The sequence below is a fragment of the Equus asinus genome, chromosome 17 (genome assembly GCF_041296235.1).
Source record: "Equus asinus isolate D_3611 breed Donkey chromosome 17, EquAss-T2T_v2, whole genome shotgun sequence".
NCBI lineage: Eukaryota > Metazoa > Chordata > Mammalia > Perissodactyla > Equidae > Equus > Equus asinus.
The window spans coordinates 15,037,337-15,052,196 of record NC_091806.1 but is presented as its reverse complement, the minus strand read 5'-3'; the positions used below and the strand labels follow the sequence as shown (position 1 = coordinate 15,052,196).

The following is a 14,860-nucleotide window of genomic DNA, read 5'->3' as shown; positions in this document are numbered from 1 at the left end:
TTCCCTTTTCTCCACATCCTCTCCAACACTTGTTATTACTTATCTTGTTAATTATAGCTATTATGATGAGTGTGGGGTGATGTCTCATTGCATTTTTGATTTTCATTTCCTAGTAATTAGTGATGTTGAACATCTTTTCTTGTGCCTGCTGGCCTTCTGTATATCTTCTTTGGAAAAATTTCTCTTCAGATCCTTCACTCATTTTTCAATTGGGTTGTTTTCATTGTTGTTGTTCAGTTGTATGAGTTCTTTATATATTTTGGATAATAACTCCTTATTGGCTATATGATGTGCAAATATTTCTTCCCAGTTGGTGAGTTGTCTTTTTGTTCTGGTGATAGTTTCTTTCAATGCAATCCCAATCAGAATCTCAATGACATTTTTCATGGAAATAGAACAAAGAATCCTAAAATTTATGTTGAACAACAAAAGACTCCGAATAGCCAAACTGATCCTGAGAAAAAGAACAAAGTTGGAGGTAATTCTCCCTGAATTCAGTTATAGTACCTAGCTGTAATAATCAACACAGCATGATACCAGCAGAAAACACACAAATCAATGGAAGAGAATTGAAAACCCAGAAATGAAACCACACATCTATGTGGAACTAATCTTTGACAAAGGAGCCAAGAAAATACAAAAGAGAATGGAAAGTCTCTTCAATAAAGGGTGTTAGGAAAACTGGACAGTCACATGCAAAAGAATGAAAGTAGACCATTATCTTGCATCATAAAAAAAATTAACTCAACCTCTATTAAAGTCTTGAATGTAAGACCTGAAACCATAAAACTCTTAGATGATAATGTAGGCAGTACACTCTATGAATATGTCTTAGCAGTAGCTTTTTGAATACCTTGTTTACTAAGGCAAGGGAAACCAAATAAAAAAAAAAAGGGAGAGGAACTACATCAGATTCAAAAGGTTCTGCACAGCAAAGGGAACCATCGACTTGCTGAATTTTAAAGCAGAGTGTGTGGACATCTTCTTGATAAGGGGATGGGAATATCCCATAGTGGTTCCTCCAGCATTAGCAGATTGGACCATTCATCTCTGGTCTCTCTAAACCTAGAGGAGAGGAAGTTGAGGAAAGGAGGTGAAGAGAATTTGGGGCGGATTTCTTTGGAGAGTATTGTCAAGGTACCACTCTCTCCTTTTACCCAAGCCAAGTGACAGAGCCCACTGTTCCAGAGTTGGAGGGACTAGGATTGCCTGTGTTTTCCTGTGAGCCAGATATTGGCCTCATGGAAGACAGAAGATTCTCAGATCCTTCTTAAAAAGAAATTCTCTTATGTCAACCTCCTGGAGGGGTGAAATAATCATAGTCCAGGAGTCAAGCCCAGAAGCTATGGACTGCTTTGTGAGCCATAAATGTCCAGCCAGATGGGGCAGTGACTTCACAAAGAACTAATGGATTTAACATAGGGGTCAGGGTTGGTGGGGCTGAGGGGTGCTCTGGCTGTGAAGAACCCACAAAAGCATCCCCCTAGGGAAAGAGCTGGCAATTACACATCTGTCATTAGAAAGTGCTGATACCTTTCTGCATCTTTCTCCTCTCCTTTCCACCTCTGCATTTGATCCTGGACTGGACACACATCGCACCTACAGAATGGGAAAGAAGCCACAGCAATAAATAGAAAATCAGATTTCCCCCCTTTCATCCCTACAAACTTCAGCACCTGACATGGGAAAGGGAGGATGTTTTAATTTGGAAAAGGGTGTGTAGTTTGATATTACAGTGGACTTGATATTTTAATACATGGAAAAGTAAATACTTTGTTTCTTACTTTTGAGTCAAAGGAAAAACTATTAAATGTGTCTGAGATATTGATGAGTGGTAGGGAGGTTTGCGATGACACAGAAGCATTTTGAAGGGGTGAAGATGAAAAATAATGAAGTTGCCTCCTACTTGTATCCTGTGAACTTTAGCTCATTCAAGAAACTGGTTACAGTTCTTTAGTAAATTATGCATTATTATCCCTAGTTTATAGGTAGAATTTAAAAAATGACACTAAAACCACAAGACTTGAGTAATGGGTCTAGGATTAGAATTCAGGTGACTGTCTCCAAAACTCAACCTCTTCCCTGTCCCATGCTGCCTCCACTTCCCCTCCCATTACCACATTCTAAGATCTTGCAAAGGAACCAATATTGGGGAATCTGACACACTTCCAAAATTTTTCTGTTTTCACTGAATAGTTTTTGCTAGGAGGCAGCAAAATATGTTTATAGTTTATGAAGTCATTTCATATGCATTCTATTTAATCTTCACAGTAGTGCTCTCTGTAAGGTAAATATTTTCACCACATCTATTAAGCCCATTACAGACTTGAATGATGCATCAAAAGTAATCAACAGAAGTACCTCTTAGATCTGCTAACCTGTAAACTCTGTGCATGCAGGAATGATATTCATTTTGTTCATTATTGTATGCAGCACCAGGCTCTGTACCTGACACACAGAAGAAGTTCAATAGTTATTTGTTGAATAAATGAATGTGTGTGGTCTTTCAACTCTAAATTTATAAGGGTTTATGTTTTATGGTTATAAAGCTTTAAGTTTTCTTTTTATTATATCATGTTGCTTCTCTACAACCTCCAACAAATATTCTGGGATACATCTTACCCATCTAGAAAACTCATTCTAAAACAAGGTTCTTGGAGTTTAAATGAATCTGTCATAAATATATTTGATGGCAAGTCATATTTTGGCCTTTTATATAGCATGAGATAATAAAAAGCATTTTTCCCCAAGCTTCAATGTCTGGCCACTAATCAGATTAGGATAAACTGACCTCCAAGGCCTCTACAGTTGTAAAGCATGCTATGATTATGTGGGTACTCACTGCTCAATTGCCTATTTTCAGAAATTGTGCATTATACAATAATCAAAAGAGATAACCCATAACACTTTGTATGAAAGCACTCAAAAGTTCTGAAAACTTAATCTACCTAAACAGTAGAGAGATTGTGACTTTCAGAGAAAGCTTCTTAATCATCTTAGCTAAATTCATTCTAGGCAAATAGGTGGATGTAAGTGTTCCTTAAAACTTTGAGGATATTTCTATAACAAATCAGCCATGACAACATAATGTCATCTAGGAATGTTGATCCATTTCCTCAGTGAAGCTGTCTCCTTTCTGTCCCTTCATCCCAAAGTCAGGAGGCAAAGTCAGATTGAGAGATAGAGTTGAATTCTCCAAGAGAACATGGGACTCTTGCATGGGTGCCACTTTCCATATGCAGTGGTGGTACAACACTGTGCTGAGACTCAAAGTTTGCCCAGCACTCCTCATTCACAGTAGTCACAACCACTAAATTGAGCTGCTAAGTTGAGTATATGTTACAAAATCTAAATTGAGTAGATGTTACAAATATACTGACCTTACTAGGAACAGGTAGCTGTGGACTAAGAGCCTGCATTCCACTACAGTGTTTCTCTGTACATTCTTGGTTAAGTAATGAACTTCATTACCATGGTTTAGAGGGCATTATCATATGCATGACCAACCCCAACCTAGAGAAGTTTAGGTAATCCTCTAAACACCTATCAGAAAATTGAATCCCAAGTAAATATAGGTGTAACCCATTCTATCAGAAGTTCTTTCAGGTGCAAAATGCATTAAAGATGAGCACAAATCTCTTTATTACTGTAAATGGGCCCTGTGGACCACTCTGTCTGTCAGAGTTGAACATAAATCCCTCTTCAGACCCTGAGATACATATAGTTCTTTGTATCAAGGCCATCCCAAAACTGGTGTGCACAGCCACAGATTTCATTCCATTCATGAAGTTAAACATAAAACCCCACATCGTTTTCCACATATTCTTATTGAGGGGAGCCACATGTGAGTGTAAAACCTGGAGTATCACATGTTAAAATTCTAATGCCAAAGATTCAGCAGAAAAAGAAAATATATTAGCAGAATGATACAATAATAATAATTTAAATTAAATAATAAATCTTTTAAAAAATAATTCGACTGTGAGGTGTCTGCAAGAAGCAAAATTAAATGGACTGTGGATTTGAACTATAATATTGGTATACTATGGAGAAAAGATCATATATAAGGCTTAATAAATCTACATTGATTGACTATGAATGAATGAAGAGTTCCATGGAAGAATGGATAAAAGGATGCCAACCAACCCCCAAACACTTGCCTGAAATCTTAGGAAGCCACACATTTAGCCTGTCCTTTTAGATTTCTGCCCAGTTTCCTTTCTAGATAAGAAGATAGGCCCCACAAAACATTCTATTAGCAACAGCACTGTAGATGGCATCTTTGACTTTCTTGTTCCTCATGCTGTAGATAAGTGGGTTCAACATGGGGATCACAGCTGTGTAAAACACAGCTGAGATCAAAGGAGAAACTTGCACTAAGGCATACATAAATAAAGAGTACCATACAAGATGGAGACAGTTTTCAGGTGGGAAGAGCAAGTGGAAAAGGCTTTGTGCCTCCCTTTGGCAGAGTGGATCTTCAGGATGGCAGTAAGGATGTAAATGTAGGAGACCAGGATAGTCAGACCACTGAAGACTCCCACAGCTCCAGCCATGATGAAAATTACCAACTTATTGAGCCTAGTGTCAGCACATACAGGGGAAGTCAGGGGGACATGTCACAGAAGAAATGATTGCTGACAGTGGGATCACAAAAAGGGAGATGGGATGCATTTGTTGTATGTGTCATGGTTTTCATGAACCTGATGATATAGGGACCAATCACTAGCTGGATACAGAGTCTGTGAGATATGGCAACTGAATATAATAATGGGTGCAGGTGTCAACATAGTGGTCATAGGCCATGGATGTCAAAAAAAAAAAAAAACACTATGCTGCCACAAAGAACTCAAAGAACCACTGCTGCAAAGCACAACCCAAGAAAAAGATGACTTTCTTCTTTACAAAGAAGTCATTGAGCGTCTTGGGTCTCACAACTGAGGAGAAGCTGATGTCCACAAAGGACAAGTAGCTGAAGAAAAAGTACATGGGCATGTGGAGGCGACAATCAATCCATATCAGAATAATCATATTCAGGTTTCCAGTTAGGTTGGTAAGGTAGAAATTCAGAAAGAGCAGGAAGAGGAAGAGCTGCAATTGGGAGTTGTAATTCAAACCTGTGAAAAAGAACTAGGTGATCCTCGTGTAGTTTTCAAGGGCCATTGACTGCTTCTGGTTTCCACTAGAAGAAGAGCAGAAGAGTCTCAGCAGTTTTGGCAAACTTATCTTCAAAAACAGGGCACAGAAAAAATATACTAGTAACTGGGAGAGCAGTAGAGATTCTATGACTTAGTTGCATGCTGTGGCCAAGGAAACAAAAGTTAAATATAGACCAGTGCTAAAAATCATATCTGAAGCTATAATATTTTAAGACTGTAGAAATCTATCAATATAGAGATAGAAAAAAAAGAAACCTAGTCAAGAGGAGCAGCTTACTCAAGGTCCCGTAACTAATTGATGCAGAGATGGCTCCAGAATAGATGTCTAATAACTCCTGCTTCAGTGAACTTTGCCTGAGTTAAATATCATTTTATTTCATGTAGGAACAAAACTGAAGCTCGATCCACATTCATAATGCTAGTGACTGGCAAAGGTAGGCTTTGAAAATGTATCCTTCAAAACAAAAAGTGCTCTTTCCTTTTTCACACTGCAGAACTGTTTCCTGTGTCTTCACAATTCCTTTCATCTTAGAGAAATCCAAAATTAATTCCAATACAAGTACAGGATAATGCATTTTTGGCTTCTTATTCCTGGTGTTGAATTACAGCTAATGGCCATTAGTGGACAGCCCATGAAATAACAGTGTTGGTCTTAAGTATAAGCTTTATGGAAACAATACAGGGAAGAAATCTGGAAAAGAGCCTAAATTCTCTCAACTCTATCCTCTAAGTTTCCTTTTGTCATTCACTATAAGGAGGCCCTTGGTAAAGTCAGCTATTCTCTTTGAACCTGAGTCATTTCATTGCTTCAATGTGGCTAAAACTCTTGTACCTTGATCTTTCAGAATTCTCATCCATTTAGAATAAGAGGATCGATGTATATGTGCTCAGAAAACTACTAATACTTTACTTTTAAAATTTTTTATTAGCGCAGGAATATCGAAATCCTACATGCTACTTATGTTAGACATTCTCCCTTCTAATTTGAAATTTATTATTTGACTTCAGTAAGGCCTTCTCTGAGGCCAATAATACAGCTTGCATTATATATTTTGCTTCAGGAGAGTTAAAGAGAAAGACAGAATGGCCAGTTGAACTGTCCACTCATCACACTCACTTCTCGCTTAAACCTCTTCAAAAGTCTGATAACTCCTCTAGGATCAGTTACACACTCTATCTCAGTCTTCCATTTAACAACTGTCCAAAGCTCCTCAACACTTCCTCTCAGTATTGGCTTCTAAACCTGCCCAAGCCTTCTATCTGTCTATGTACACTTTATTTTCTGTTTCTCTGTTTCATTTGGTGCTTAGAATAGAATACACTCTTCTGTACAGGCCAAACCACCCAGACTGGTGGGTACAATCAGCTTTCATGTTCAGAGCACTAGGATTAACATCTTCACAACCTTTGACAGCCTTCTTTTAGCAAGGAATTCACTTGGGTGGTTTACACAGGGATGTGAATTGAATTCAGTGCTGTATTTTCCTCTTACTCCACTGGAATTTCCTCAGATATAGCCTTTACCACACGTTCCCAAAGAAATAATTTCCCCAGGATTTTTCCAAAGTATGTCAAGAGATTCAGTATTGAAGGCAAGGGCTGGAAGAAAACAACTGCTGATGATGTATTAACTGGTTGTTAAACTTTAGCGTGAGATTGTATCTGAACTGCTAGCCTATGACAAAAGAAATAGATTTCTTATTGCCGATAAAGGAATAGAAACCAATAACCAAAATTCTTAGGGTTATTTTTCACCTCCAATACAAACAGCATTAACCTGACAAAACAGAGTCTATATGGAGACCTGAATTTTGGTTCTAGCCAGAGTAAGGGAAAATTACAGGTCCCTAGGCATGCAACACAATTTCCCTACTCCAGAATGTTCTGTTTTTTGTTTTGTTTTTAATTTCCTAGTATGCTGCTGTAATCTTTAAAGCAATTTTCCATGAGAACTTAACATTTGATAACTTTCTGTTGACTCTACATATGAAAGAAAAATTTATTTCTCTCCTGAAAGCCTTTTAAACCTTGTCCTTTCGTCATTAGTTTTTGACTATTAATATTGTTAAGAAGACTGACAACTGTTTGAATTTTTTCCACTTTAGTGGGTAGTAGGTTTTGATTTCCTTTGTACTTAGACTTATTTTATGACTTTATAATTGAAAAATCTCCTCTAAGATATGTGGGCTTCTTTTTATTGATTTTTGTGTAAAACAGTGAAAATTTTTAATATAAATATTTGACTCATCATTAGCTCAGAAAACATTTTATAGCTTTGATCCTCCCTTTTGTTTTGATGGCTTCGGCTTATCCTAAACAAACACATAATCTGTTGCTGAATCTCTACTTTATGATTTTTATATCATTATGCTGCTTCTCCTCTTCTTAATCATGTTCTCTTTTTTCTGTTCATCTTGCAAAATCTTTTAAAATTAGTATTCTAAAGCATGAGTTCAATTTTATAAGTGTCAGTTCTGTATTTAAAGTCTCCCATGTGGTTTTTAATTCTGACATTGCTTTGTAGTTTCCTTAAAGTCCTCTCTTAATACTTAAATACCATTGATCTCATCATTTTTTTTCTTACTATAATCTCTTCTCTTCCATGATTTGCTGCCTCCTCTTCATGGAGAAAAACACATCCGAGATCCCCCTAGAAAATCCAAAAGTTTTCTAATATCTTTCTCATTCCTCTGGTACTGAATTTGAAAATTATGTGATTCTTTTGAGTTGTCTGGTAATAATCCCTTTCTATTGTGTGACCATATGAGTTTATAGGTTTAATATTGCTAAGGGTTTTTATCTGTGTACTTTCTTAAGTAAAGGATCTTCTGTCTACAAAAAGGGTGTGCCAAAGTCAGGGTGTGTAGAGTGACTTTGATCATGTTTACTGTTTTCCTGATGGTTTGTTAAAGTTCTATTATTTGAAGAACTGTGTAATACTTTCTCTATAAGCATAATATTTATATTTTATATATTTTTTTGAATTTTAGTTGTTGACTTAAATGGAAATTAGTATTTTAATTATTCCTATGTTATCTATCACGTAATTATTTTTAACTTCTTTATGTAAATATGTTTTGAGTCACTCTTTCTTTAGGTTTCTAAGATTTCTATTTAAATTTACCTTTTTGAAATAGAAAGGTGAATACTGTACGATCTCACTTATATGTGGAATTTTAAAAGAGAAAAAAATCCAAATCAGTTACAGAGAACAGATTGGTGATTGCCAGAGGCAGGGGTTGGGTGGGTGAGGATTGGGTGAAGGTAATCAAAAGGTATGAACTTCCAGCTATTAAATAAATAAATCAATAATTCCAGAGGATGTAATCTACTATAGTTAACAAGATTTAATTGTATATTTGAAAGTTGCTAAGAGAGTAGATTTGAAAAGTTTTCATCACAAGAAAAAATAAACATCACAAGAAAAACAATTAACTATGTGTGGTGATGGATATTAACTAAACTCATTGCAGTAATCATTTTACAATATATACATATATCAAATCATTATGTTGTACACCTAAAACTAATAATGCAATACTATATGTCAATTATATCTCAATAAAAAATTACTTTCTAAAGTCATGGAATGCCTAATTTTCAAAAAGTTCATTTATAGTTACGACATAATTACTTTTGATTAAGGTTGAAATGTTAAATTCTGAAAATATGCCCCCAAACAAAAGAGGATAAATTCTCCATAGTGGTAATTGAATATGTATGAATATAGATATATAAACATGAGACCTTGATCACATATTCACCACTCTTCACTGATTCCCTATTGCCTCTATATCTCAGCATTACAGAATATTGTCTTTCCTCACCCCCTTGACTTTAGGCAAGGCCATATAACTTGCTTTAACCATTGCAATTTGAACAGAAGTAGCATGTGTCACTCCTTGTAGAAGCAAACAAGAGCCCTTGTACTTTCTTCCCTACCACACTGAGTAGAAAAGTTCTAAGTGGTGGATCATTTAATTACCTGAAGTCTTTGAACATAAAATCCACTACTGTGCAATGAGTATACACCAAACAAGAAATAAATAGGTTTCTTGACTGGTTTATGGCACAGACATATGGAGGTTGACGATAATTATAGAATAACCTAGCATATCTCTCTAGTATGCCAACAGATACTAAATACTTTGAAGATATCATGGAAATATTATGTAAATTTTAACTGATGGGAAAGAATAAAGTCTTCACATAAACAATCTATTTAAAAAATACTGAGATTAAAAAAATGTATTGCTTTTGTTACAGAAACACTCTGGTATGTAAATCTGGCCTATAATTGATTATAAATTTCAATGAACGTATAAAGATGATCTAAAATTCTAACTTTTATAGTTTCATAATGAAGTGGACAGCGAATCCCACAAATTACAATCTTCATTCAGATACTCATAGTTTCCAAACAACCTTAGAGTGCCCCAATATTAAATATATATGAGCAGTCAGCCAAGAAGCACTACACATCTGGGAAAGCCTCTATAATGAAAAGCAATGATAAAAACAAACAGTAAAAAGAACTTTGAGAAAACTATACAGACCATGCATGAATAAGAAATGGAAGTGTCAGGCTTGGTTTAACTTAAATTCAAGGGCTCATGTCTGAAAGTTCAGATATTCCAGATCATTTAGCATTAGTAAGAGTCAGAAATGATACCCGGCATCATGCAGTGGTGAAGTAGTCTTCACTACATGAAAGAGAGGCTGATAAAGGAGGGTGTTGAAGAATTTATATTCTTGACTCTTTTATTACCTCAATACTGACCAATGGTTCTAAAAATGATTATCTATATCTATCTGGATACCTGTCAAAGAAAATCTGTAAGTATTTTTTTTTCCTGGACCATGTGAGAGAACAACTGTGGATACCCAGGGACATATTGACGCAGTTTAAGAAACATGAACTTGAACAACTGAACTATTATGAAAATATTCCTCAACTTTGAATTGTCAACTTCCCAAAAAGAGGCATTTCATCCTGACAACCAGTAAAAAGATTTATATTTATAATCCATGAATTTTCATAAAAAATGATTTTAGAAATTCTAAAATTCTCATAAAACCTTAAATTCACAAATAATATAATTAAAGTGCGTTCAGTCTCCAGTGTGGGAAACATTGACTTAGAGTAGTTGATCTCAACCTGGCTGTATGTTAGCCTTACCTTGGAAGCTTTTTAAAAATGCCAGAGGCTGAGTCCTCTTCTGAGATAATTAATCAGAATCTCTGCTGGGCCACAGGAGATTCAATGTTCAACCACTTTGGCAACTCCAGACTTAGACACTGACTGAGCATCCTGATGGGCTTCCATGCCTCCTCTCTCTGTCCTCAATTCCAGGATTTACCTGGTGGGTGAGACACAGCCATAAAAAGACACTTGAATACCTGATATGTTCAAATTTTACCTTATTTCCCTGATTTTTGAGATCTCACATATTCTTCCACAAACAACCTTTCCAACATGAGATCCCATCCTCTTGCCTTTACTCACTGCAGTTCAGTCTGATGGGGCTACCCACTCTTTCCTCCTCTGAATCTTTGATCACATTATTAAGTCTTTGACCTAGGCTTTAGGATAGCTTAAACATTATCTTCGCAAATAGTCTTCCTTCTGGCATCTGCAATCCAAAGCAATCTCTCCTTCTTAATTTCAAAACATGCGGTGACCTCACATATGGAATTTATTGGTGCTGCCTTTTATTGTGGTGGTTTTGTGTGGGAGTTACGATCCTTTACAAGGCTATGAGTGTAGAGGATGGAGACCATGACTTAATCAATTAAACAGACACTTACAGTGTCCAGAGTAATACCAGCATGGTTGCTCCAAGTGTGAAATATCAAAATACATCTAGACTCTTGGGAAAATAGCTTCCTGCCTTAGCCCTTCAAGTCCTTACCATGCCATCTGACCATCTCAGCCCTCTACTCCAACTCCAGACTTCTCTATGATCCAGCCAACAGAAGGATAACCCCAGAAGGCTCTAGGATCCTGTTTCAGCCAGCATTCTTTCTGATGGATCAATGCCCATGTCCTCTCAGTATACATTTTGAATACTATCAGCCTGATTGATCTCCACTCTTTGAAAGACTTTGTACCATGAGGTTGAAATGTAGAGATGACCAAAAAATGATGGCCAAAATAATTTAGTTTATTTTCTTATGTCCTTATACACGGAAGTATGTTAATGGCAAAAATACTGTTCATTTTTTTCAGTATTATTGTGTAAGGACTGTCAGGGAATAGAAATCATTAACAGAATTGCTGCTTCAGTTGATAATTTATATATATATATATATATAGTTTGCACTGAGAAATTACCAGATTTGTATAAACATTTTTTCAAAAATTGAAAAAATTGATTCTAAATTTATATAAAACATTTTGCTAATAATATATCAAGAAAATTTCCAAAAATGATAAGTGAGTCTTTTATGAGACAAGACATACTGAATAATAGACATTCTATATAAGTAAAAGTTAGAACAAGTGATATTGGCACCAAACAGATGACTGAATAAAATTGATATTCTTAGGCTATAAGTTCTTAATATGAATTTGTATTATTTATATGTATAATAAAATAAATTTATTTATATACATATATAAAATAAATATACTGATAAATAAAATAAAAAATATATAAAATAAAGGAGACAATTTCATAAAAGGAAAGGAGAGCCTAAGATACAAGCAGAATTTAATTTGATATTTGTATCTGCTATTTCAATCTGTGTAGCTACAGACAAATGACTCTACTTTTGTGACCCTCGGTTTTCCCTCTCTTGAGTGAGGACAGTTCTTACCTTGCAGTGTTGTTTTAAAATATTACTAGCTTTATGAGACTTATGATATTACCTGTTACTTAAATCTTTTTAGAAGGCTACCATCTTAAAAATGCTGTCAGTTATTTAAGGTAAACCTTAGTGGGTGATTTTATTGTGATTGATAGATGCTGTCATCTAGTGGCAAAGTTCAACAACATCTTAAGAAGGAACTACTGCTACTGTGTTATTTCACTAAGAACACTGCCAAAACTTTATTTGAATACATCCTATATTCACTGAGACCATATTAATAAGAGATGACTAAAGGGTAAAATAAGGGGAAAGAAAAGATGTTTCATGTGGAATGTGAAATTGTATATATCATGGTACTGAAAGCACATACTGTAAAACAAACTTTGACACACTGTTCTAAAATAATACTAAGTATCTAAAACCAGGGTTTTAAGAATTCAGGATGTAAGGTCATTTTGAGAGAATTTTTTTAAATATGAAATTAGAGAAGGACTAATATCAGCCTTAAGTGGTAATTATGCTTCATCAAATTCCTTTCAAAATGACCTCAGATTTAACAAACTTCTACTGAATAATTGTTCTGTGTCAGATATTGTGCTACATTCTGTTGATAAATATCTAGTAATATTTCCCAAGGACATATAATAAAAAAAAAACACTCTTGTTTTTCTAGGCTGCTATAATTTTATTAAATGTAATCAGGAGCAGATAGTATCCTATGACTTTCCAACATCTATAAAGCTGATCATATGGGATTTTTATTAACCTAAAAAATATCAATAATAATAATAATAGAAATATCTGTTACCATTTTCTGAGCATTTATCTGTAGTATCTTACTTACTAAGGGCCCTCTGAGACAACATTAAGGACACTAACATTTGTATTCTAGGTGTGCCACAGGAGAATAGAGAGACAAAGTGGCAGAGAATCTACTTGAAGAAATAATAGCTGAAAACTTCCCTAACCTAAGGAAGGAAACAGACTTCTAGGTACAGGAAGCACAGAGAGCATGAAACAAGATCAACCTAAAGAGCACCTCACCAAGATATGTTATAATTAAAATGTCAAGAATTAAAGATAGAGAGATAATGCTAAAAGCTGTAAGAGAAAGGCAACAAGTTACATAAAAGGAAACCCCATAAGCCTCTCTGCTGACTTCTCAGCAGAAACATTACAGCCTAGAAGGCAGTGGAATGATATATTTAAAGTGCTGAAAGGAAAAAAACCCTACAGCCAAGATACTCTACAAAGCAAGGTTATCATTCAGAATGGAAGGAGCAATAAACAGTTTCCCAGACAAGCAAAAATTAAAGGAGTTTATCACTAAGAAACGAGTTTATAAGATATGCTAAAGGGACTTGTTTAAGTGGGAAAGAGAACACCAAAAACAAGAATAAGAAAATGATATAAGAAAAGGCAATAAAATCACTGGTAATGACAAAAATACAGTAGAGGTAGCAGATCAACCATCTATTAAGATAATATGAAAGTCAAAATACAAAAGTAGTAAAATCACTTATTTCAATGATAAGAGAGTAATGGATACACATACACAAAATAAGAGGTTTGATATGATATCAAAAACATCAAATGTTGGTGGAAGGGACTAAAAGAGCAGAGCTTTTAGAAAGAGGTCAAACTAAAGAGATTATCAACTTAATATAGATTTCTATATATGTAGGTTATTATATATGATTATCATGGTAATCACAAATCAGAAAACTATAATAAATATATATAAAAAAACTAAGAGAAAGGAACCCAAACATAATACTAAAGAAAACCATCAAACCAGAAGGGAGGAGAGCAAGAGAATAAGAAAGGCACAGAGAAGAACTACTAAAACATACAGAAAAAAAACTAACAAAATGGCAACAAGTACATACTTATGAATAGTTACTTTAAATGTCAATGAACTAAACACTCCAATCAAAAGGCGTAGTGACTGATTGGATAAAAAACAAGACCCATATATATGCTGCATACAAGAGACACACTTCAGATCGAAAGACACTTCCAAACTGAAAGTGAAGGAAGGGATGGAAAATATACTCTATGCAAATGACAATGAAAAGAAAGCTTGGTTAGAAATATTTATGTCAGAAAAAATTGACTTTGAAACAAAAACTGTTAAAAGAGAATAAGAAGGGCACTACACAATAATAAAAGAAGCAATCCAACAAGAGGACGTAAGGGTTATAAATATCTATGCATCCAACTTAGGACCACATAAATATATAAAGCAATTCTTAACAGACACAAGAAGGGAAATACACAGAAACACAATAATAGAATGGGACTTTAGCACTCCCCTTATACCAATGGATAGATCATCCAAACAGAAGATCAATAAAGAAAGAATGGCTTTAAATGACACATTAGACCAGAAGGACTTAGTAGATATATAAAGAACATTCCATACAAAAACCGCAGAATACATATTTTTTTCAGATGCACATAGGAACATTCTCCAGGATTGATCACACATTAGGGCACAAAACAAGTCTCAATAAATTTAAGAAAACTGAAATTCTACCAAGCATCTTTTCTGAACACAAAGGTATGAAACTGTGGTTCTAAGAGGGAAGTTTAGAGCAATTAAGACCTACATCAACAAACAACAAAAATCTCAAATAAACAAGCTAACAGTGGTCCTAAGGGAAGTAAAAAAAAAGAAGAACAAACACAGCCCAAAATAAGCAGAAGAAAGGAAATAATAAAAATTAGAGCAAAAATAAATGAAAGAGACAAAAAAGTAGAAAAAATAACTGAAACTGAGAGCTGATTCTTTGAAAAGATAAACCAAATTGACAAACTTTTATTTAGAATCACCAAGAAAAAAAGAGAGAAGTCTTAAACAAATAAAATTAGAAATGAAAGAGGAT

The 14,860-nt window shown here is 34.9% G+C and overlaps 1 pseudogene; it reads right to left on the bottom strand.

The window, feature by feature from the left end:
* Nucleotides 1-4,221: 4,221 nt before the first annotated feature.
* Nucleotides 4,222-5,163, bottom strand: LOC139040899 (olfactory receptor 5G9-like; annotated as a pseudogene).
* Between the last annotated feature and the right edge of the window lie 9,697 nt (nt 5,164-14,860).